The following is a 23,070-nucleotide window of genomic DNA, read 5'->3' on the forward strand; positions in this document are numbered from 1 at the left end:
TATTGGCTGAGGGAGCCGGCGTTTGTCCACAGACAGCTTCCGGGTCATGTGGCCAGCATGACTAAGCCGCTTCTGGCGAACCAGAGCAGCGCATGGAAACGCCGTTTACCTTCCCGCCAGAGCGGTACCCATTTATCTACTTGCACTTTGACATGCTTTCGAACTGCTAGGTTGGCAGGAGCAGGGACCAAGCAACGGGAACTCACCCCGTCGTGGGGATTCGAACAACCCTTTACCTTTAAAGGATGAAGAAACTACAGTGGTACCTCAGGTTAAGAACTTAATTCGTTCTGGAGGTCCGTTCTTAACCTGAAACTGTTCTTAACCTGAAGCACCACTTTAGCTAATGAGGCCTGCCGCTGTGCAGCCACCGCACGATTTTTGTTCTCATCCTGAAGAAGTTATTAACCCGAGGTACTATTTCTGGGTTAGAGGAGTCTGTAACCTGAAGCGTATGTAACCTGAAGTGTATGTAACCCGAGGTACCACTGTACAAGAAAAGCTTTCATGCTAATATGCTTCTAAGGGCTGCTGACGCTGCCAACTCCTCCTATTTTAATCTTACAACAAAATGTCTTAACCTCTCACCCAACCCTCCCTTCCCACCCACCTTTGTAACAACCCTGTTTCAAATGGCAGGAACTGGAAAAACTGACTTACAATAGAGTTGATTCATAGAAGAAACCCAAGGCAAAGAAAATTTCAATTGCCTAATTTTAATAATCAAGTGACATTTCCAATAATCATTTATCCAGATAGGAACTGCTTGTTTAAACCCCCGTGTGACATGATCCACTTAACTACTACTTTTCCGCAAATCTCTTGCCATAAAAAGAAAATTATTTTCTGACAGTCTATTCATGAGCAGCAACGTTTAGCATATTAGTAAAGCACCTAGGATTACTATCAGATGCGACTCTGAAGACAGGTAGATCTGCCAACAAATGCCCTGCCCCCACCCTCTCAAGCACCACTCTTAAAAAAACAATTTTCATAGTATCAGAGGCAGATGATACCCCACTCAGGATTTCTTTAATAATAATAAAAAGCCCTACTCTCCTCAAAGCTCTCTCTACATGCTTGCTTAGAGCTTCATCATCATACAGTTGCTAGATAACAGGCATTATTACATTGTTGTTGTTGTTACTATTATTATTATTTACAGTGGTACCTCGCAAGACGAATGCCTCGCAAGACAAAAAACTCGCTAGACAAAAGGTTTTTCCGTTTTTGATTTGCCTCGCAAGATGAATTTCCCCTATGGGCTTGCTTCGCAAGACGAAAACGTCTCGCGACTTTGTTTTTTTTGTCTAAAAACAAAGACATGTTTTGTTTATAAAGTTAATTTACTTTCCCTTCAATTTTTGAACTGCTCTTTACAGTATGTGTGACTTTAAAGAGCAGTTAATAAACTGTTGTTGTACCAAATTTGGCTTTGTTTGGACTTTTTTTGACCATAGGAACACATTAATTGATTTTCAATGCATTCCTATGGGATTTCGTGCTTCGCAAGACGAAAAATTCGCTAGACGACAAAAATTGCGGAACGAATTAATTTCGTCTTGCGGGGCACCACTGTAATGCTATTTTGTTAAAGATTTTCTTGATTTACAAAAGTATGTGCAATCTCTCTCTCATATTTTTCCCCATGTAACATTCTTCACAAATCAGTTTCATTTGTCAAGACAGTAGGAAGAAAAGGGGGAAAGAGGAAAGATGAGTGGGGTTGGGGGTTGGGTGGTGATGTTTCTATTTTACTTAATATATTTGGGGTTTGGTGTCCGCGTTGCTTGTGCAGGTTCTCTGCTATTCACTTGTGTTTCTTGGGTGGTGAGAGAGGTTGGGGTTGGCCCAGGGTGTGGTTGTTTGTTTGTGAGTGGCTGTGGTGATCTTTGTTTTCATGTGTGAGTGGGGTGGGTGGGTGTTTTGGATCAGGTTAGCCATATTGATCTGTATGCTGTTGGTGGATTTTTGTCATTGTCTTGTTGGGCTGTGTATGTGATAAAGGGGAGCCATACCGGGGTGAAGGCTCTTCTTCTATTTGTCCCTGTGTCAGTTTCAGTTTATTGGTTAAATTTTCCCATACTATTTGGTAATTGTTTCCCATACAATTTGGTACAATTGGTCCATGCTTACGCCTGACAGGTCTCTCCAGTGTCTGGTTATGGTGTTTCTGGCTGCTGAAAGTAGGTGGGTTATGAGTTCTTTGTGGTGTAAGTGGGCATTATTGTCTTGGAAGATGTTTAATAGGGCCAATTCTGGGGTGATTTCTAATACTTGTTGGTTATTTTACTTATTTCTCGTATCACTATTGTCTAGAATAGTTGGATTTTGGGGCATTCCCACCACATGTGGAGGTATGTGCCTGTGGACGTGCACCCTCTCCAGCATTTTGGTGAGGTTTCTGGGCGTATTAGCACTGGTTTTCTTGGTGTTAGGTACCTCCTGTAGGTAAGTTTCAGAGTGAGTTCTTTTCTTTCCGTTGATATGGATTTAAAGGGGGGGGGGAGTTAGACCACATTCTGGTCCATTGAGTGGAGTTAATCTCATAGCCTATGTCATCCTCCCATTTTTTTTTTTATTGTGTCTAGGGAGTTTGTGGGATTTTGGAGCAGTATTTTGTATATTGTGGATGCCATCCCTTTACTGTGGCCCTTTGTTGTTAGGAGGAGGGTTTTGAAGGTTGTCAGGGGCCTAGTTGTTGCTGATTTTACTACTGGATTGCTTAAGAGGGCATGTAATTGGCGATGTGTTAACCAGGGCATTTGGGTGTCTTCTAGTTTGTCTTGCATTTCTTGTGTTGACAAAGGTTTGTTATTTTTATAGAAGTCTATTTGATGATGATGACATTTGTATTCAACTGTTGCAGGCACCACAACTTGAGTTTCAGAGTGTACAAAACTGCTACTGTCTCCCACTGGAGAGCTACAAAATTGTATCCTGGAACAGGAGTGTAATATACTCTTCTACATGGGAACCATCACTCCACTCCTCCTCCCTAGCCTCTCAGATGTACTACGTTCTTGATGCTCATCCTGCAATAAGGGGTTAAGTGGCGACGCAATGGTCTGCTTTCACACTGTGACTTGATGGTCTGCGGTGCTTCATTGTTGTATGCAATTATTGTCCACATGTAGCCAGGATTGTGTGCTATCATTGCTTATCCTGCTCTGAGTTTCCAGAACAGGTGTTCTTGCAGCTCTTAAATTCGCTGCAATTTAAGTCATCAGAGCTTCTTTCAATTGTCTGATGAGATCTCTCCTGATTGCTGAACTGCTTTGTTGCTGTTGAGTTGTTTTGGCAAAAGACACCCTGTTTTGTAGTATAAGATCAACAGGCTTGCCAGCATAAGTTAAGTTGCATATACCATATTTTTCCATGTAGAAGACTAGGTTTTTTTTATCAAAAAATTAGGTTTAAAATTGGGGCTTGTCTTATGCACAGGCAGTGCTGAGGGGTGTTTTCTTAATTTGGAGTTCCCCAAAATAGGGGGTGTCTTATACATGGGGGCATCTTATACATGAAAAAATACGGTAGTTTGGCAATTCCTGTATTTTTAGTGGTAGCACTGGTCTACAGTATCTTGTTTCACCTGTAAGGGGCAGTGTAGTAGTGTTGATGTTGTACTACCTGCGTTTGGCCTGTGGTGGCAGCAGAGTTATTTGGCTGCAATGTGACCCTTTCACCAGTGGTGGCAGTATAGGATTATAATCCCCATTATGTCTGCTTTGGTGGCACCTGACCACTGAAAAATGAGCAGTTTGATGAAGTCTGCTCTTCCTGATGCCTGACTGTGAGGCAGATTCTTTGAGGATGCTTCCCTCACCAACAGGTTGAATTGTATGACAACATCAGAGCTGGGGACTTTTGTAGGCTCTTTGTCCTCTTAAGACAGCTGAGCGGTAGAAGAGGAGGAGTTTGGATTTGATATCCCGCTTTATCACTAACTGAAGGAGTCTCAAAGCGGCTAACATTCTCCTTTCCCTTCCTCCCCCACAACAAACACTCTGTGAGGTGAGTGAGGCTGAGAGACTTCAGAGAAGTGTGACTAGCCCAAAGTCACCCAGCAGCTGCATGTGGAGGAGCGCGGAATCGAACCCGGTTCACCAGATTACGAGTCCACCGATCTTAACCACTACACCACACTGGCTCTCCAGTGAATGCTTGTCCAATTGCCTTGATTTCTTTGGCCCAGCTTTCTTTAGTTTATTTAGGCTGGGTCCTTTTAGCTACTACTGTCACTCCTGCCTGGTTGCCTGGGCAACCTTCCCCCACCACCATGGCTACCTTGACTGGTTGGACGCAGAGGAATGGTGGGAGGAACCAACTGGGGAACCACCAAGGGAGGAAGTCTCAGAGCCTGGGAAGTGGGACAGTGGTCAGCGAGGAAGGCTGGGGAGAGGTGTCGGAAGCTGAAGAGTGGCTTAGTGAGCTGGGAGAGTCTGTGGCGGGGAGAAGTCCAGTGTCACGGTCCGGTTCATGGGTGATCGAAGTCCCGGCAGGGGACGTCAGGACCGGGGGCAAGATGGCAGGGTGGGAGCAGGAACGGGGGTCTGGAAGCCAGGAGTCCAGAAGCCAAGAGTCTGAGGGTCAGAGAGCCGGGAGTCAAGAAGCCAAGGGTCTGAGGGTCAGGAAGCAAGGAGTCACCAAGTCAGGGGTCCGAGGATCAAGAAGCAAGGAGTCAAGAAGCCGAGGTTCAAGGATCAGGAAGCAAGAAACCAAATGCAGCAAGGCAGGAAGTGTGTTGCTGTGGCAAAGAGCCAAAGGGAAATGCTGACCTTATATCCCTTCCCAGCTCTTGCCACCAGGTGCTGTGAGTTACCAATCGGCCTCACCTGTGCGGCTGCACCTTGCCTCTCCAGAACAAACTTAGGAAGGCCCCGGTCCTGCAAAGTCCTATTGGTCACAGGGCCGGACTCCTACATGCACACCTGACATCCAGCCTCAGAGGCAGAAGCTGAAGCAGGAGAGGAGTAAGGCCAAGAGGCTGAGATGAGTCAGGCTGATGAAGAGTCATGGCAGTCTCCCCCTCCTGCTGCCCCTCCCCTTTTGTTTCCCAAAACCAAAAGCAGCATGAAAAGGGTGGAGGAGAGGTTTGCTGAACGCAGGAACAGTCTCTGGTTGCTTGGAAAAAGCAATGGTGAGAAGGGGGCAGCTGCGAGTGAAGGAATGGGTTTCTGTGCAGTCAGTTTGAAACTGACCCAAAATCCCCATTTTCCTTCTCCAAGGGAGCATTTCTAAAATGCACTAACTTGAGCTTTTCAAGCTCAGGAAGCTTGAGCTTGAGTCAATGTATAAACAGAAAACCCAGCTGTATAAAGAAGTGCTCAAAGCCCTCTCCCTTATCAGTCCGTGACGGCAATGAGTGGCCTTGCCAGTTCCAGTAGAGCAGGGATGGCACGTCTGGGTCTTATCTTACATCCTGACCACAAAGACGCACAGACCTTGTCAAGTCTGACAAGAGACCCGGGAATGGCGCCAGGAGTTGGTGACCTCCTGCCCCAAGATAAGAATATAGGAACAGGAACAAGCTTTTATGGTCAAGAGTGCCGGAAGAGGAACAACTGTTTATGGTCATGGATGTCAACTTACGTGTATAAGCTGACATGCTTGAATTCCTGGGGAAGGGGGGAGAGGGTGCTTGGAGGATATATATACTGCATGAAATTTCTCATTTCTTTGGACTTGCTGTGAGCTGACCACGCAAGTGCCTTCTGCTATCCGGAGAGCAGAATAAACTCTTTCTCTGAATCAACCTTGGTGTCATTTGACTTCCTTCCTCCCATCCGGGAGCAACGCAGACCCCACCAGTCAGTAAAGTCTAAGAAGGCTACAGCGAGGAGGTAGGGGCTTTCAGTCTCAGCAACTGGTTTTCATGGAGGAAGACCATTAGAGTGAGCTGCTCTGAAACTTTGTTGGGTTTCATTGTTTTCCCAGCTTGTTCCCGTTTCTTTTGCCTTTGCTTCAGAAGAAGCTGTAAGGTTTTGTTTTAAAGATGAGCCAAATGGCATGTGGGGTTGTGGTGGTGCCTCCCCAAAAAGCCTATTGCTTTTGAGGATTCTGCAGGGTGGAGCCTCTTCTGTTATAATCAACTGCAGTTGCTTGGGGCTAAACAACAAACAGTTCAATTTTGGAAGCTAAACGGCATAAAATTCATCCAGGAAGTCATCAGAACCAAATAATCACTACATCAGTTGATTTGGGGTAGCTAATTACAATCAAATTAATTGCTTTCAAAATCAGTTTTAATCAATCCATTTTAATCAATTTATTCCATTTCATCAGCTTTATTCCTTTATAAAAACAACAACACGAAGGAGAGTAAAATACACAAGTAGAAAGAGCACACCAAATAGCATGGGAGTAACCCTTCATTAGGGACGCGGGTGGCGCTGTGGGTAAAACCACAGTGCCTAGGAATTGCCGATTGTATGGTCGGCGGTTCGAATCCCCACAGCGGGGTGAGCTCCCGTCTTTCGGTCCCAGCTCCTGCCCACCTAGCAGTTCGAAAGCACCCTTAAAGTGCAAGAAGATAAATAGGTACCGCTTTATAGCGGGAAGGTAAACGGCGTTCCGTGTGCTGCGCTGGTGCAGGCTCGCCAGAGCAGCGATGTCACACTGGCCACATGACCTGGAAGTGTCTCCGGACAGCGCCGGCTCCCGGCCTATAGAGTGAGATGAGCGCACAACCCTAGAGTCTGTCAAGACTGGCCCGTACAGGCAGGGGTACCTTTACCTTTTTAACCCTTCATTAGCCCTTAGCTAACTGTGAAGTTTCTCCTGTGAAGTTTAAAGTCGAGTGGGAAATCTTGTGAGAGTAAAAAAATATATACAGTGGTACCTCACAAGACGAACGCCTCGCAAGACGAAAAACGCGCAAGACGAAAGAGTTTTCTGTTTTTTTAGTCGTTCCACAAGACGAATTTCCCTATGGGCTTGCTTTCCTTTTTCTTAAAGCCGCTAAGCCGTTAATAGCCGCTAAGCCGCTACGAGCCGCTAAGCCGCTAATATCCGTGCTAATAGCCGTGCTTCGCAAGACGAAAAAACCGCAAGACGAAGAAACTCGCGGAACGGATTAATTTCGTCTTGCGAGGCACCACTGTATGTTAAAAAAGAGAAACTGCCAGTAAAGAACAATCACTCACACTTAAGAATAATATCAGGCGCTCACACTTGCATTTTTCCTTATGTTGAGCCAATCAATCATAGATTTTTATTGTTTAGAGCCAATGGCTCTAAACAAGAACTGCTGAGCCAGAGGAGCCATTGAGAAACAGATCCAACTTCAAGTGATGTAGGAAACAATCTGAACCCTAAAGGAAAGGGAGGAGATGATATCCGGAAAGGATTATGTGTTCTGCCTCTTCAAGGTCATGGAGCTACACAACAAACAACTGATGGTGCCTGTTATGTACTGAAGTTCTCACCCTGGGCCAGCAGGGGGATACTGTAGATAGTTATGCAAATGAAGGATCGAAAGTGACGTTCAGTGATTGGATAGTTTTTATGCAAATGAAGGATCGAAAGTGACGTTCAGTGATTGGATAGTTTTAGAAAGTTGCTACAGTAACGTTGTACTGGAGCTTTATATAAGCAGGCTGACTGAGCTCTTCAGTTCAGTTCTGTTCTGGCCTCGGAATAAACAAGAGCTGTTTGAAGAATCGCTGTGTCGTCTGATATGTTCGCCCACAACTTAACAGTGCCCTAGTGCCCACTGGAGAATAGACACAGGAGACAGAATTATCAAAAATGTTGAGACGACATAAAGATAATGCACAGCAGCTGCCTGGGATAAAGTTACCCCAAATGCAAGGCACATGGTGTGTTGGGTAATTTTTTGGGTGGGCAAAAATGGCTCCCAATCATGCCTTCTTCCACTGCCAAAGGCATCACATTAGCAGGGAGGGTGACTGGTGGTGCTACAGAAGAAAAGTGTTGGACACCCATGAGCAGTGTCAGATTTACGTATAAGCTAAACAAGTTATACCTTAGGGCCCCACTCTCTTGGGGGCCCCCCCAAAAAAAATTAAAGAAAAAAACTGGACGCACATTTCCAAAATATAAGATAAAAGACAAAGAAAATAAAACCTACATACAACAACAGTGTTTTGTGTTGTGTAGGCTCCTATGATGTAAGTAATGGGACCCATCTGCTAGCCTGCTACCTAAAATATCACTGGTTTCAGATCAACAATTACTTTGATAAAATACATACAGTGGTACCTCGGGTTGCATACGCTTCAGATTACAGACTCCGCTGACCCAGAAATAGTACCTCGGGTTAAGAACTTTGCTTCAGGATGAGAACAGAAATCGTGCTCCGGCGGCGCAGCAGCAGCAGGAGGAGGCCCCATTAGCTAAAGTGGTGCTTCAGGTTAAGAACAGTTTCAGGTTAAGAACGGACCTCTGGAACGAATTAAGTACTTAACCTGAGGTACCACCGTAGTCCTAATGAAAAAGACAGGCTGAGTCATTCACATGAAGAAGAGGAAAAGAGATTACAGTGGTACCTTGGGTTACAAACACTTCGGGTTACAAACTCTGCTAACCCGGAAGTAGTACCTCGGGTTGTGAACTTTGCCCCAGGATGAGACTGGAAATTGCGCGCCGGCGGCACGGCAGCAGCGGGAGGCCCCAGTAGTGAAAGCGCGTCAGGTTAAGAACGGTTTCGGGTTAAGAACGGACCTCCGGAACGAATCAGGTTCGTAACCCGAGGTACCACTGTATTGGAGAAAACAGCCTCGGACACATTTAAAGTCTAACATTACACATCTAGATAATGTTGCTTTATCTGTATTCATCTAAAATTCCTTTGCACTGAGGCCAAATATCAGAGAGCTACACAGCAGCCTTCAAAAAGCACTCCAGCCTTTTGCAAATCACATCATAAATACGTTTTTGAACTCTACACCTGCCATCCAACATTTCAAAATAACTCCTTTGTGTATTTACTTATTTGTGTTTTTTTCTTTTTCTTTTTCAAAAAAACCACCTTCTGATATGGCATGACAATCAAACTCTTGCTATAGTTCAAGATTTAGACCTGAAACCATGACATATGTGGATTATCACCTCCCAGAACAGCTGACATCTTTCCTCCCACCATGGCAATGGGTAGAGAAACAGATCCGTCTACTGCAGGCATGGCCAAACTGGGCCCTCCAGATGTTTTGGGACTACAACTCCCATCACCCCTAGCTAACAGGACCAGTGGCCAGGGATGATGGGAATTGTAGTCCCAAAACATCTGGAGAGCTACGTTTGGCCATGCCTGGTCTACTGCCATCCATGTACGCATGAAGTTCTTTCGCTGATGGAACTGGTGCCTTACTGCTACGCTGGATTCCACCCTCTATGTCGATACGAGTGCAACCTGAAAGGTCCCAGTTCAAACCTCTCTCCTCTTCTATGAATTCAACAGGTCATAAATCAAACCTCCATTTGCATTTCAACATACACAGCTTCAATGATCCTAACAATATTGACCCGCCTTATAGGGTAGCTGTAAGCATTACTGACATTAAGTATACGAAGTTTTTCAAATGCTGTATAAATGCTAAGGATTACTTGAGGTATTAAATGCATTCTACTGAAGTAATTAGAGGTTTTATTGCACTCTAGAGAGCTCAATACTATTCCCGTTCTCATGTCCTCCATTACCTGAGCACCTGAATATTCTCTTTTTTAAAAAAAACAAAACAAAACAAAACCCACTGTCTCCATCTTCCTCCTTTAATAAATAAAGCATGAATTAAATGAAAGAAAAAGTGGATTACCTGGCACTGAATTTGCATTCTATGTATTGGGTAACTTTGCCACATAAGAGGAAAATTCTCTTCCCTGCCTGTTTCTGTAAATATTTAATATTTATGCTACATACAAAAAAAAATGTTCTGGATCAGATAAGAGCGTAGCCTAAACCATTTGTCTTGTATCAAATTTAGTTTTTGTGGTGTTTTTTAAAGAAAACCCAGCTAGCTTAATATGCCTCAGACTTGTTTGAAAACAGCTGCAGACAGCAAGGAGTAAAATTTCAATGGGAATATTCTTTTGATTATGCAGACAAAGGATCCAGAAATCTACAGGATTGCAATTACACCACAGCTTGCCTCTCTGAACTTTTTGGAGATGCTAAAAGTCTCTGTGTTAATTTAAAATGTGTCTCAACCTCATGACTGCCATGCAGATTTTGAAGACACCACCTTTGGACTGGGATAATTATTATTATTACTACTATTTAAACTTATTATTTTCTGCTTATTAATAAAACTATTGTTTCAGAAATAAGCAAGTAAAATATCTGCTTGCTCCTCTCTTCCACTGAGCCTCAGGTCCAAACCACCAGTTCCACTGCACCTCTTGCTTAAACCCTTGTCTTTACCCTCAACCGAAATGAAGTCTAAGGACATTACTGTCTGCACATATTGTTGTTGTTTAGTCGTTTAGTTGTGTCAGACTCTTGGTGACCCCCTGGACCAGAGCATGCCAGGCACTCCTGTCTTCCACTGCCTCCCGCAGTTTGGTCAAACTCATGCTGGTAGTTTCGAGAACATTGTCCAACCATCAGGTCCTCTGTCGTCCCCTTCTCCTTGTGCCCTCCATCTTTCCAAACATCAGGGTCTTTTCCAGGGAGTCTTCTCTTCTCATGAGGTGGCCAAAGTCTTGGAGCCTCAGCTTCAGGATCTGTCCTTCCAGTGAGCACTCAGGGCTGATTTCCTTAAGAATGGATCGGTTTGATCTTCTTGCAGTCCATGGGACTCTCAAGAGTCTCCTCCAGCACCATAATTCAAAAGCATCAATTCTTCGGCGATCAGCCTTCTTTATGGTCCAGTTTTCACTTTCATACATCACTACGGGGAAAACCATAGCTTTTATTATACGGACCTTTTTTGGCAAGGTGATGTCTCTACTTTTTAAGATGCTGTCTAGGTTTGTCGTTGCTTTTCTCCCAAGAAGCAGGCGTCTTTTAATTTCGTGGCTGCTGTCACCAAATGATCACTGCAATCATGGAGCCCAAGAAAGTAAAATCTCTCACTGCCTCCATTTCTTACCTTTCTATTTGCCAGGAGGTGGTGTGCCCAGTGGCCATGATCTTCGTTTTTTTGATGTTGAGCTTCAGACCATATTTTGCGCTCTCCTCTTTCACCCTCATTAAAAGGTTCTTTAATTCCTCCTCACTTTCTGCCATCAAGGTTGTGTCATCTGCATATCTGAGGTTGTTGATATTTCTTCCGGCAATCTTAATTCCGGCTAGGGATTCATCCAGCCCAGCCTTTCACATGATGAATTCTGCATATAAGTTAAATAAGCAGGGAGACAATATACGGCCTTGTCGTACTCCTTTCCCAATGTTGAACCAATCAGTTGTTCCATATCCAGTTCTAACTGTAGCCTCTTGTCCCACATAGAGATTTCTCAGGAGACAGATGAGGTGATCAGGCACTCCCATTTCTTTAAGAACCTGCCATAGTTTACTGTGGTTGACACAGTCAAAGGCTTTTGCATAGTCAATGAAGCAGAAGTAGATGTCTTTCTGGAACTCTCTAGCTTTCTCCATAATCCAGCGCATGTTTGCAATTTGGTCTCTGGTTCCTCTGCCTCTTCTAAATCCAGCTTGCACTTCCGGGAGTTCTCGGTCCACATACTGCTGCACATATTAATATTAATCTGCACATATTAATCCCAGCTTAATTTTGCCTATCCTTTCCCTGCATGTCCCTACCTTCTCCCACAACCAAGCAGGAAACATTGCAAACAACGACATATAAACACACCAACTGTTACCAAAACAAATGTTAATGCAAGCATCCCTTGCTTCCACAATAACACGAAGGGCTCTGAATGACATAATCTGTTCATTTACTCTGCAATAGCCCTTTCTGGGACAGGCGATGATATGGGGCAGAAAGATTTACAATGTGTGGTTTTTTCCTGTGGGCAATCTTCCAAATGTACAAGTTTGTAGTAAGAATGAATGGATGTCAACAGCATTTACCAAGTTTTTCAGCTTTGTTTACTAAACACAGGTAAAATGAGCGTGTTCAATTGCTTGCCCTCTAAGGCACCAGAAAATGCTTCGATGCAAATTACCCTGTGCAAATTACTCAAATTCAAAAACTTCAAGAAAACCTGCATCGCTGGGAACAGATGTGCTACCAAGTTGACCATAATAGTGTCCCTTGTTAAACGTGTAAGAACCTTCGATAAAATTCCATTTCAGAATGGACCCGGCTATAATTATTGAAGAATAGTTGCAGTCCTACGTGTTTCACAACATTTGCTAACTGGATGGGAAGTTGCAGAAGGAACAAGGAAGGATACTCCATAGCAGGTGTGCGAACAGTAGCAGGAAACATTTAACGCAGGCCAGATCTTTCCAAAGGGGGAGATTTAGCAGAGACAAGTGCTTTAATCAGCGACTGTTCAGATAGGGGTATTTTAGAGTGTCTCGTTGTCTTTCAATTTTACACTGAAATATCCCGCATCCACTGAATCACTGGAGAACACAGCAAGACCCCATCATTCCTTAATCAGGAGAAAGTTGGGGCTTGTGGTCAGTGCCGGTTTTACGTATAAGCTAAACAAGCTATAGCTTAGGGCCCCACTCTCTTGGGGGCCCCAAAAAAATTTAAACGAAAAAAACCCTGGATGTACATTTCCAAAATATAAGATAAAAAACAAATAAAATAAAAACCTACATACAGAATCGGTGTTCTGTGTTGTGTAGGCTCCCATGATGTAAGTCATGGGCCCCGCCTGCTAGCCTGCTCCCTAAAATATCACTGGTTTGCTCATTTCTATATATAGGGTGCCTACATTCTGCATGGACTCGTTGCATGGGAACATGTGTAAATGGCTTGAGATACCTATTAGGTCCATAAATTACTCTATAGCAGGGGTCAGCAACCTTTTTCAGCTGTGGGCCAGTCCACCATCCCTCAGACCATGTGGTGGGCCGGACTATATTTTTGGGGGGGAGGTGGAATGAACAAATTCCTATGCCACACAAAAAACCCAGAGATGCATTTTAAATAAAAGCACACATTCTACTCATGTAAAAACACACTGATTCCCGGACCATCCGCGGACCGGCTTGAGAAGGCGATCGGGCCGGATCCAGCCCCTGGGCCTTAGTTTGCCTACCCATGGTAAAGACTGATCTTTAAGGAGCTCCATATGTTCCATATGCCCAAATTTGATGTGGGGGAGGGGAGGGAGGGAGAGGGAGATTAAAATGTATCATGGGCTTTGCATTCTTACTTAAAAATTCTTACACCGTGAGTCTTATTTCAGAAGCCTAAAAAGCAGTTTCACTGAAGCTTTTAAATTTCAGCTAGACAACTTTTTGACGGAGAGTTCCTAAACTATTGTGAATATGCTATCTTTGCTAGTTTGTGATTTTTCGTGGTTTTAAAGCTGTAAACAGCACCAGGAACTGTTTTGTTTATATTTGGCATATATTTAATAATTTAAATTTAAATCTATAATGTAACATTTATTATTTTAAATAAATAAATGTCACGGTTCTCTCTCTCTCTCTCTCTTAATCGTGCAGCTGGAAATATTCCAAAGCACAGTTATTTGGCTTCCAAATTCTATCAGAACATCACTGGAATTTGAAAATATATTACAGTCCCCTCTTCTTTCCACATCACCCAAGCATAGACTTGTTAGCTAAGAGATCAGCATATCGCTTCCATTTTTGGACTACTGAACACTCTGCTCAGGCGAGATTACAAAACAATAATTCAGCACTCAGAAGAACAACATCACAGTCACACTTCCAGAACATCTGCTGTCATGTAACCACCTGATGGTAGCTCTGCTCCAAAGTAATTAGTTATCTTCCTTTTCCGATGGGTTTATTGAGAGACGCGGGAGATCAGAAAAAACAACAACAACAACAACAACAACATACCCTGTCTATTGCAAAGTAACTTCAGTACAAATCAGCTGTGTATTTCCGTGAATAACAAAGCTTTTTACACACTTCCTAGTACACGGCAAATAATGCTCGGTCAAGCCATAGATGATGGAAATGGTTCGGGGGTTAAGCACAGGTGAGCATATATTAAGCTCTTCTCTCCCAAGTTGACGCTATTTAATCTCAATTTTTTTAAATGTGCTATTCCTAGCAGGGAAAGATATTAAAAATGGGGGGGGGGAATGAAACAAGGTATTTGAATGGATGCTTCAGTGTGGAAATAATTGTTAGGTGCAAATGGGTGAAGCAGCCTTACAAGGAATACAAATTATAGGGTAGCTCAGCCAATGCAGCGTGAGGCTCTAAATCCCAGGGTTGTGGGTTTGAGCCCAATGTTGGGTGAAAGATTCTGGCATTGAACAGTTGCCCTAGATGACCCTTGTGGTCCGTTGCAACTCTACAATTCCATGACTCCATCCAAGTGGAATGTTTTATGTAGGAAAACTGATGTAAACTGGTGTATTTTTATCCCTTCTTTTGTCAAAGTTGTTCAGGGCAACATGGATATGTACCGTATTTTTCGCTCGATAGGGCGCACTTTTCCCCCTCCAAAAATGAAGGGGAAATGTGTGTGCGTCCTATGGAGCGAATGCAGGCTTTCGCTGAAGCCTGGAGAGCGAGAGAGGTCAGTGCGCACCGACCCCTCTCACTCTCCAGGCTGCAGGAAGCTATCTGCAAGCCTTCGGAATGCGGCGGGAGTTCCCGCCAGGCTCCATAGGCTTGCGGATAGCAGCCTGCAGCCCAAATCCCGGGGATCGCAGCGCTGCGCACCCCGGGCTTTGGGCAGTTATCTGCAAGCCTTCGGATGGATCCCGCTGGCTGTCTTGGCTTCTTTGCTCTTTGGGGCTGGGGGGGGGGGAATAATTTTTCTTTATCTCCCCCCCCAAAAAACTAGGTGCGCCCTATGGTTCGGTGCGCCCTATAGAGCGAAAAATACGGTATATCACCACCACCACATTATCATCACAATAGCCCTGTGAAGTAGGCTAAGCTAACACAGGGGTGCCAAACCTACAGCCTCTCCATAATTCTAGTACAGTGGTACCTCAGGTTACAAACACCTTAGGTTACAAACACTTTGGGTTACAAACTCCGCTAACCCGGAAGTAATACCTCGGGTTAAAAACTTTACCTCAGAATGAGAACAGAAAATGTGTAGTGGTGGCACAGTGGCAGCGGGATGCCCCATTAGCTAAAGTGGTACCTCAGGTTAAGAATGGTTTCAGGTTAAGAGCAGACCTCCGGAACGAATTAAGTTCGTAACCCGAGGTACCACTGTACAGCACCCTAACCAGAATGACTCTCACCTAGGCGTGCTGCAATGTAGAGTTGGTTAATATTAAGACACAGTCTTCATATACTGTATATTTTTGAGAGAAGACATCATCTATGAACAATTTTCAGGTGTTTCAAGTAATCACGAAATCTTTGCAAATTTTGTTGTTGTTTAGTCATTTAGTTGTGTCCGACTCTTCGTGACCCCATGGACCATAGCATGCCAGGCACTCCTGTCTTCCACTGCCTCCCACAGTTTGGTCAAACTCATGCTGGTAGCTTCGAGAACACTGTCCAACCATCTCATCCTCTGTCGTCCCCCACTCTGCCTATGAATTATAACTGCGCTGTTAGGAAAGCTTGCCTCCCCTCCCCAATTTTCAAGAATTTATTCTTGTAAACCCCAGACCATGGCATTTTGCAATACTTTTTGGTAGCCCAGTAAGTTTTTGCTTAATGCAGAAGAAGTCCCAAACCCAAAATCATGAAGGCCATTAAAGTGCAATTAAATACAAGCAGCTCATTTTCTCCAGCGCTTTCTTACCTAACACCTACAATTAGAATAATGCTACATCACATTTGAATTATACCACCCACCAAGTGACTACAAGCAATGTAAACTCGTAACAGCCATTCTAGGTAAATTATGGTCTAAGGTCAATATTTTCAGTTGTGTGCATGTAGAAAGGAAGGATACACGCACACAAAAAATCTCTATTTATGTACCTCTTTCTATACAATTACAATAGTGCACAGATACATGTCTGTGGGTGGTCAGTGCTCTTGTAGCTATAAAAAAGCAAGCCATTTATTGTTGGCGCCTACGTAGGTATTTGACCGCTGAGCAGTGAGAGACACAAGTCTGAAATTACCGTATTTTTGCACCATAACACTCACTTTTTTCCTCCTAGAAAGTAAGGGGAAATGTCTGTGCGTGTTATGGAGGGAATGCCTACGGGTGGCGGGGGGGGGGGGATCTGCTGCAGTCATGAGCAGAGGATCCATGGTTCCCCTTCCTTCCCTCCTCTGTGGCTCGCTTTGAAACAGCAAAGCGGGAGAAGAGCCGCTGAGTGGGAAGGAGAGAGGGACAGAGAGCCTGCTTCTCTAAAGGAGCAAAGCGGGAGAGGAGAGGAGCTGCTTACATGAGTGTAAGCGGCTCCTGTCTGGTTGGTTCCTTTAAAGCAAGCAGGCTCTCTGTCCCTCTCTCCCCACTCAGCTCGCTACATAGCAGCAAAGTTTTTCAGCTAGCTAAGCCAGGGATGAGCGGGGAGGAGGGAGAAAAGCAGAGCCTGCTTGCTTTAAAGGAGCAAAGCGGGAGAGGAGAGGAGCCTTCTCCCCTTATACCCCTCTTCTTCATTATTAGCAGCATCCTTCTCCACCCACCCCACGCATGCTCCTTGAGTGCTTTTCTTTCCTTCCCCACTTAAAACGTGGTTACAAAGCACGGATTCACATGGATCCTCAGGATTTTTGCACTGGGTCACCCCAAATTCACCATCAGATCACATAGCATGTCCATGGCTACAGCTTGCACCAAAAAAATCACGCACCCACTGTTGCCTGGGGCCGCAGTGGTGCAACAACGTGGTTACAAAGCATGGATCCACATGGATCCTCAGGATTTTTGCATTGGGCTACACCAAACTCACCGTCAGATCACATGTCTGTGGCCACAGCATGAACCACAAAAATCATACATCCACTGTTTCGTTTAGAATATTTTTTTCTTGTTTTCCTCCTCTAAAAACTACGTGTGTGTTATGGTCGGGTGCGTGTTATAGAGCGAAAAATACGGTACTCCAGCTCCTAAAACAAATACCTTTAGAAACAAGGAAGAGAGATCTGAAAAGTTGAAAAATGCTAGACTACGTATTCTGCTAAGAATTGTATCTTGCTCACATAGGATGAGAACTAGCAACCTCTTTACCAAACTAAAATATTTAACACAGTTCAAACTCTCAGAAACTTTTCTTTAAGGTCAGGTAACCTTCTAAATTGTTTGTATACGGAGGAAAGTTTTCAACCAGACACGTGCATGGAGCTTCATTTGGAATATATATTCGTGGCTTTAATTATTCCAAATTAAAAGCATAATTTTGCATTTTCCTCCACAGCCACAAGGAAGATTCAAGTGTCCCCAAAGGTCTAACTATGCTTCCCTACAACACATTTTATTATTGCAGTGGCCAAGATTTTTGCCATTTGTGCCACAAGTCAAGATCAAATTATGAGAAAGTTCCAACCTAGTGACGGTGAGACTTAGTCTTATGAATGAAGGAAGAGGCAGCAGCAGAGTCTGAAAGGGCAGGTAAGATTGAATGACAGGCTATGCCATAATGAAAAATGCCCTGCCCCCTGACCATGTGTGCCTAAAGTCATTATATTCTGAGAATGGCCATTTATGTTTAGTATCTTCCATTTTCCATAGACTGGTGTCTACACAGATCATGAACACTTAACCTCTGTCTTTCTATGTATCAAATATCCACAGCAAAGATTAACTTATTTGGCTGATAGAAGGAAGGGGGTGGAATTAAGATCTTACACTTGCCTTTCCTGTGTATATATAGATGCAGGTGACGCTGTGGTCTAAACCACTGAGCCTAGGGCTTGCCGATCAGAAGGTCAGCAGTTCGAATCCCCACAATGGGGTGAGCTGCCGTTGCTCGCTCCCAGCTCCTGCCAACCTAGCAGTTCGAAAGCACGTCAAAGTGCAAGTAGATAAATAGGTACCACTCTGTCAGGAAGGTAAATGGCGTTTCCGTGCGCTGCTCTGGTTTGCCAGAAGCAGCTTAGTCATGCTGGCCACATGACCCGGAAGCTGTCTGCGGACAAACGCCGGCTCCCTCGCCTGTAAAGTGAGATGAGTGCCGCAACCCCAGAGTCATCTGCGACTGGACCTAACGGTCAGGGGTCCCTTTACCTTTTCCTGTGTATAACTGTAATGGCAGGCCCTTCTCAGGTGGGCGCCATTGTCATTATAACAAAACAAGGGAGGCGTTCAAGGTGAGTTCCAGCACCTCTTTTTCTAGATATAATAGCACTGTGTAATGACATTTGTAAAAAAGGGGGGGAAAGTAAGCAAGCAAGCGCATGAATATGTACACAGACACACGCGCATACCTTCCTCTCAAATAAGGCGTAGGCAACATTATCTTTATTTTAAGGTATATTATACAAAAACATGCCTACTATAATAGCAAATTACACTTCCAAACATGCCTTGCTGAATCACTCCACTGCTGCTTCCCAACTCAGTTTTTAGAACAGTGATGGATGGAAAAATTCAGACTACAATTTTTGGTAGGTGGCATAAACATATTTGGGGCTTAACCATTTATGATAGATCTTACAGCTCCATCTAGCTCTGTACGAGGGAACTCTTGAGTTAATGATAAACACTGGAAGGAGCATGCATTGTTCGCAGCTTCTGAAATTAACACAGTAGCTATTAGCTAGGGGACTAATGGTTTCAAGAATAACTCTTTTTTCAGCAAATGATACAATTCATCGACATCCACATCCTGTTACAGTCTCTCACCTGATTTTAAAAGTGAGGCCTTTGACTAAAATGAAACAGCTTATGTGCAAAGGTGAAGAAAATAGGAATCAAGGCTTTTCCAAGTATTCTGATCCTTTTTCTGCCGTTGTTTAAAATGTGTCACCACTAGCTATTGACAAAACCATTCTAGCTACAGACCTCTGGGAGGAAGTCCAGGCGGGGGCTGTATCCGGAAGGGTAAAGACCAGAGGACAGCTAACTTTTTCAGCAGGGGGCCGGTCCACTGTCCCTCAGACCTTGGGGGGGGGGCTGACTATATTTGGGGGGGGGGGGAATTGAATGAATTCCTATGCCCCACAAATAACCCAGAGATGCATTTTAAATAAAAGGACACATTCTACTCATGTAAAAACACTAGGCAGGCCCCACAAATAACCCAGAGATGCATTTTAAATAAAAGGACACATTCTACTGATGTAAAAACACGATGATTTCCGGACCGCCCGCGAGCCAGATTTAGAAGGCGATTGGGCCAGATCCGGCCCCTGGGCCTTAAGTTTGCCTACCCATGGTAAAAACTGATCTTTAAGGAGCTCAGGAGGGGAGGAATTTAGCTCAGTCAATATCTGTTAATATTGCCTCCCATCACAGGAAAACGAACACATAGTGGAAATATTTCTGGAGCTTCAAAGCAGTTATACCAGGGAACAGAGTGGAACAAATAACTGAACTGAAATCGGGTATTTTGTTTAGAGCCTTTGTGAAACTCACGTTCATCATCTATGATGACAAAATTTCCTAAACAATGAACCACTTTTGGTAGAGTCTAAGAGTAATTTCAAGGGGCTAGAAAGGAATGTACAGTGGTACCTTGGTTGTCAACAGCCTTGTGACTGGAACGTTTTGGCTCCTGAACGCCGCAAACCTGGAAGTGAGTGTTCTGGTTTGCAAACGTTTTTTGGAAGCTGAACGTCCGTTGTGGTTTCCACAGCTTTCGATTGAGTGCAGGAAGCTCCTGCAGACAACCGGAAGCTGCGCCATGATTGATTGATTGATATTTATTACGGCCATTGGCCCGTCACACGACAGTTTCCCATACCAACATAATGTACTTAAACCTCCAGACCCAAAACCGCCGAAACCCACAAAAAAAAAACAAGAACCAAAGCAGAACAAAAACAAAAGACCACATCATACATTACAATAAATTTGCAGCATAAACATCGCCCTCTGCTCATAAATTAATAAAAACGTCAATGGTGATATGAAGCTGCGCCATGGTTTTCAGAAGTTTTCAGAAGCCGAACGGACTTCTGGAACGGATTACGTTTGAGAACCAAGGTACGACTGTATGTAAAGTTCAAACTGTTAATATTATGAAGCAACTATTGATCTGCAATTTCATTGTTAAAGAGTGCTCAGAGTCCCCAAGTTAGATATTATCAACAAAGCCTTAATAATATAAACGCAATACATAAATTGTGTAGTGCCATGTCCCACCCATTTGGACCTCCCTGACTTTGGATCAGGCAAACTTCTTAGTGGCTTCTCCTCCCAGGACAGCTCAGCAGGATCACATAGGCAAGTGTTGTTATCTGTGTTCTATACTCTCATATCCAATTTTATTGATATGCAAACACTGTTTTGATTTTTTTAAAAAAAGTAAACTGATTTTCATAAAACCATTTCCCCGAGATTGTTCCCTTAAATATTTTGCTGCCAGTCTGAACCCACAATAAAGTCCAAGAGGTGCACTTATTATCATGGGACATGTTAAACTGCCTACTTAACTGGTTGCAACCTATTTTTTTATTATTTATTATTTTTTTATTGATTTTAATTCATTTTGTAACACAACACATTCACATCAAAGAAAGAAGAAAAACAAAACTAAACTAAATAACTGGTTAACTGGTTGTAACCTAGTGCTATCTGAATACTAGTAGAATATAACTCTCTTAGGAGGAGAAATGTGTAAAGAACATTACTAAGAGTATAATTTACAACATATAAAAGCAGACCACAGCAGCACTTCTACAGCTCTGTTTACACTAACTGCTGAAGGCCATGTCAAAAATGTGGTTCTTTAAGGGCTGTTTAGAAGCATCAAGGGAAGGAATAGTGAGAAATAAAATTTATATATCTTAAGCATTTCGTTTAGTACCAGCAGAGTCAGAGATGGGCTCTGTGGGACTCTGAATATCTATGTCAGTTCAGCAATTCTTGCTACAAGTGTGATCAAGTTCGGAAGAGGTTAAACTGGAGGTTCTACTTATCTCAGAATTGAAAGTGTTCAGAATGGATTAATGATAAAATCTTTCCTGTTGATGGCCTCTAAGCTATGTATTTGATAATGGATGTGAAACAAAGGGGTCATTCCTTAACCCGCATCTGTTTCAATGCTTGTAACAGTTGATTTGTAATCTAAAAAACAAACCAGAACCAGCAATATAAACAGTTTGACCACAAAACTCCCAACTTAATAGTTTTCCTGTTCAGCTGAAAAATATCCCTATATACGTTTATGCTTTATCTAACATTACTGGAAAGGGACATGGGTGGCACTGTGGTCTAAACCACAGAGCCTAGGGCTTGCAGATCAGAAGGTCGGAGGTTCGAATCCCTGCGACGGGGTGAGCTCCCGTTGCTCGGTCCCTGCTCCTGCCAACCTAGCAGTTCAAAAGCATGTCAAAGCACAAGTAGATAGGTACCGCTCTGGTGGGAAGGTAAACAGCGTTTCTGTGCACTGCTCTGGTTCGCCAGAAGCGGCTTAGTCATGCTGGCCACATGACCCGGAAGCTGTACGCCGGCTCCCTTGGCCAATAAAGTGAGATGAGCGCCGCAACCCCAGAGTCATCTGTGACTGGACCTAATGGTCAGGGGTCCCTTTACCTCTACCTTTAATATTACTGGAGTTCGAAGAAGTAGTTTTCATCCAGAATCAACATGGCTACTTCTGCAGTTCATAGGCACCTCTACTGAGATTTTTGGCATTCCTGGACAAGACACTACAGTTCAGATATACAATAGCGGAGGTCACCAATGGGACAGCTACAGGTGCATAAGTAGCTACAAATGCTTCCTTTGGTACTCACAGAATCCACTGTCCTCACTGAAATTGGAGTTAAAATTGGTATTCTATTGAAGTAAACAAAAGAGGTTGTCGGTGGGTGAGGTGGTTGCCCATGACAGCTTCTCTAGTTTGCAAATGGACTCACCGGCCAAAACATGTTAGTGACCCTTGTGATTTAGCGTTGTTAGACATAAACGCCTGCCCACCTCTCTAGTGCCATCTGCTTCCTGGCCTGGCATACTAAAAGGAAAAACCAAAGCAGGGCTATATATACTGTGTCTTACTTTTAACTTGCTGCACTTTGATCTTTACTCTCACTGAGACTGTCAAATCTTGTATTGGGGGTTGCTCTACTTCAGACTGCAGATGGGAGGCCACATGGCTGCTCCTTAGTATCAAAAGCTGTGGTGGGGATAAGAAAAACCCCAACATAGGAAACAGAATGTCGCAGAAAAGTGCTCTAGCATAACTTTTCCTGGCATGATAGCTATGTAGGGTGGGTTGGGATTTGTTTGTGAGCAAGAGAGGCTGAAAACTGTAATCTGAACTGGGCCAAAGATTTTGGGTATAATATACAGCTGAGTGATTGGGTGAAATTATGGAAGGAAGGTTTAAAATTTACTGCATGCAATGCCCTAAAAGAAAATGTGATGAAAATGATGTATAGATGGTATATTACACCTGACAAGTTAGCGAAAATATATAAAGTCAGTAATAAATGTTGGAAATGTAAAGAAAAAGAGGGAACATTTGATCACATGTGGTGGGAATGTAAAAAGGTGAAATGCTTCTGGGAGATGATATATAATGAGTTGAAAAAAATGTTGAAATATACATTTATAAAGAAACCAGAAGCATTTTTATTGAGCATTGTGGGGAGTGACATAAATAGAAATGAATGTAAGCTCTTTTTATATGCAATAACAGCAGCAAGAATATTATTGGTCCAAAAATGGAAGCAAGAAGAGTTACCGACGATTGAAGAATGGAGGATGAAGTTAATGGACTATGCAGAATTAGATAAACTAACAGGAAGGATTCAAAACCGGAATTTACGGAAGACTGGAGTAAATTTACAGACTATTTGAAAAGTAATTGTGAAGAACAGATGGCATTTGTAGGGTTGCAAGATAAGTGATAAGTTTTGTGGTACATTTTATAATTTATATGTTAAAATTAATAAAAATATTATTAAAAAAAGAAAACTGTAATCTGAAGTGGTGCAGCCAGTTGCAA

General features: G+C 43.4%; 1 protein-coding gene and 1 long non-coding RNA gene across 3 annotated transcripts in view; one reads left to right on the top strand and one right to left on the bottom strand.

The window, feature by feature from the left end:
- LOC310693554 overlaps positions 1 to 6,740 on the top strand; it is a 278,269-nt gene extending 271,529 nt beyond the window's left edge. Inside the window, exon 3 of the long non-coding RNA XR_014519233.1 lies at positions 6,595 to 6,740. This is a non-coding gene — a long non-coding RNA (uncharacterized lncRNA). The remainder of the gene's footprint in view (positions 1 to 6,594) is intronic.
- Positions 1 to 23,070, bottom strand: part of PARD3B (par-3 family cell polarity regulator beta) — a 579,832-nt gene that overhangs the window by 474,985 nt on the left and 81,777 nt on the right. The gene's annotated exons all lie outside the window — the stretch shown is intronic.

The sequence above is a fragment of the Podarcis liolepis genome (assembly GCF_965112155.1).
Source record: "Podarcis liolepis genome assembly, chromosome: 1".
NCBI lineage: Eukaryota > Metazoa > Chordata > Lepidosauria > Squamata > Lacertidae > Podarcis > Podarcis liolepis.